Source organism: Limulus polyphemus, unplaced genomic scaffold, assembly GCF_000517525.1.
Source record: "Limulus polyphemus unplaced genomic scaffold, Limulus_polyphemus-2.1.2 Scaffold823, whole genome shotgun sequence".
Classification (NCBI taxonomy): domain Eukaryota; kingdom Metazoa; phylum Arthropoda; class Merostomata; order Xiphosura; family Limulidae; genus Limulus; species Limulus polyphemus.
In genome coordinates this window covers 324,374-327,270 of record NW_013666433.1, presented here as the reverse complement: position 1 = coordinate 327,270, position 2,897 = coordinate 324,374, and the positions used below count along the sequence as shown (strand labels likewise).

The 2,897-nt window shown below is 42.8% G+C and overlaps 1 protein-coding gene across 1 annotated transcript in view; it reads right to left on the bottom strand.

The window, feature by feature from the left end:
• LOC106460725 (F-BAR domain only protein 2-like) overlaps positions 1 to 2,897 on the bottom strand; it is an 89,526-nt gene that overhangs the window by 52,871 nt on the left and 33,758 nt on the right. The gene's annotated exons all lie outside the window — the stretch shown is intronic.

The following is a 2,897-nucleotide window of genomic DNA, read 5'->3' as shown; positions in this document are numbered from 1 at the left end:
GAAATAAAAACTAACTTATTTCTTCATGCTAAGTATTGTATTTTTTTTAATTTTGATATTTATCCTGTGGTCACAATTCATTAAAATGTTATTCTTAGATAAGCTGAAAGTTATAATTTTCCTATACTGAAAATGTATTTCTGATAGGTACTTCCTTCTATATGCAAACTTTTTTATTACACATGCCACAAGCCTTCTAACTCCGTTTTGGAATCAAATAATTTCAACGTGTCTCTCATGCAAATCATCATGTGTCATTTCTCCACCAATAGGAGAATAGTACACTCATGTAACTCCCTCTATGTGCCTCTACCATACTATCACTTTGGCAGATGATGGATGCACCAGAAGTGAGTGGGGAGGAAGGGTGGGAAGTGTGAGCGGAGGGTAGTACTTATCAGAAATACATTTTCAGTACAGGAAAATTATAACTTCCAATACGGTACTTCCCTCCGCTCACAAGATTAGCTAGAGTCCCACAATGATTAGGAGGAGAGACTTGTGCAAGGGAAGAACAGATGTACCTCCTGAAAGCGTCCAAAGGATACCTCTGTAGATGAGAGAGTCAAATCCAAAGAAAGGAACCACACCACTTCTGATCCAGGTATACTCTTCACCCATATGTGGAATTGTAAGAAATCAAGGAAGAAAATGAAAGGAGCACATCCGAGTGGGAGAGAATGCGGTAGGAAAGTGATCCTAGCTGGAGAAAAATATAGCAACTCAATGCCATAATAAGAAAAGTGGGTAAATGAGAATGCATCCTATGGTGTAGAGTGGCTAGAGCAAGGCAGACAGTACTCGGTAAGTCAACTACATCCAAAACCTCCTTGTGGATTACTGACATCCAAGCAGGGGCAGGATGAGGATCACACCATCTTCACTTCAAACCCAAGAACTGGGGAATTGTGAACCTCTCTGATTCCTGAGTATTACACAGGATTAGCTCTGAGCTATAAATCAGGAAATTTGACATCTGGTATCAAAAGGAAGTCTATCGCATGCAATAAACTCCTGTAACTGTAAGACAGGTTGGGACCATCCAAAGGGCAACATCATCCATGTAATAAGAGAGAATGAGGGTGAGCCAAGGAAAGAACCGGAACAATCCCATGTATTCGTGCTGTGACTCACAACACAAAAGAAGGAAATCGAGGGAGGAAGATGGACAACCCTAAATCTGTGTGAGGACTTATGTTGATTGGTTCACTTAAAATCCAAAACCAGCCCACAAGGTACTGACATCCATGTGAGGGTAGGATGAGGGCTCCCAATCAAAGGGGTGAAAACTGCATTTTGATGTCTTATTCTATTGTATAGTTAATCGCAAATTGGAGGATATTATGTCATCTACACCAGCAGAACACTAGCACTCGACTCTGAACTGAATGGTTATAGCCATCTATGTGCAACCCATGCACCCCAGCCCTGAAGGGATGCGTCTGTAAACAGAAGTGAATCCAGATGATGATGAGGAAATGTGACACCCGCCGATGTGCGAGTCTTGTCCAACCATCAAAGGGGAGGAGAAAGTGTTATGAAAACATCCAAGGGATCCTGAGCAAGGTTCTATTGATCATGCAGAGACCACTGAAGGGAGCACATGTGCACGGCTAAGGGGAATTAGCAGTGTCATAGAAGACCACATCCCCAAAAGTGACAGAAAGTGAGGGAGCAGACAAGGAATGGCAAACTGACAATTCCATAGAATGGAGTCAGAGAGGAGAATGCTGGGGCCGAATGAGGTGAGTGTTGAAAAAGACACCCAAATGCACAAGGTATTGGGTAGAATGCAGGAAGAACTTCTCCAAGTTGATCAACCAGCCTACCCGTGCAGCTTCAAGTAGGAGCTGATGAGTATGACTGACTAACTCCTGTTCAGAATGGGTCAAAAGTAGCCAGTCATCCATATATAAATGGAAATGAAGCCAAAGGGCATAAAGATGAAGAGCAAAAGCCCTCACCACCTAACAGAAAATATAAGGAGCAGAAGCCAACCTGAAAGGTAGGGAGCAAAATTGGTACAACACTTCTTGATGTTGTTCCAAGAAGGGAATATGCAGATAAGCATTGGAGACGTCCATCTTGGTCATCTATAGACCCAGAGAAAATGCCTATTGAAGAGTGATGTAGGACTCCATGGCAAAACATGGGAGGTGAACAATTTAATTGAGGCAGGACAGATGGATTACAGGCCTCCAGTCCACAGTCTTTTTGGGAACAACAAACAGACATGAGTAAAACCCCAGTAAATGATTTGCAACAGGTTTGATAGCCTAGTGGGTAAGGAGGTCCTGTACTGCCTCTGATAGTTGTTAGCAAGTTATGGGATCCCAAAGATAAGGGAAGGAAACAAGTACCTGGAACAAGGGAGGTGGGGCAAGAAATGGAATTTTGAGGCCCTCTGAAAAAAACCTGAAGAAACCAAACATTGGTGATGAAAGGATGCCACCAATGAACGAAAGCTGCAAGCTGAGGTCCCAGCAAGTAGTCACCAGAACTATTGGCAGTGTATCGTGTGTCATTGAGAAAAACAACGAATTGTGGTGCTGTGAAAAGGAGAGACAGGTAAGAGTAGGGAAGGAGAAGGAGAATGCCTACCAGATGGGAAAAGGTAGATTGTTGCTGTACATAGGCCAAATGAGACTCTAAGGGCTCTGGGACTGTATCAAAGATGAAATGTGCTAAAAACAAAGCCATACACAAATCCCGGAGGTAAAAAGCAGGTAAACAGGTTGAGATAAAACATAATCATGAGCTAAAAGGTCACAACAACAGATAAACCATGTTTGGCAAGCCAGAGCTGAAGACGACAAGCAAGTAAACATGGAGGTAAGGAGGGAGAGGATGTACCCAGAAAATCCCTCAAGATTTCTGTGAAGAGCCTCAGATAGGAG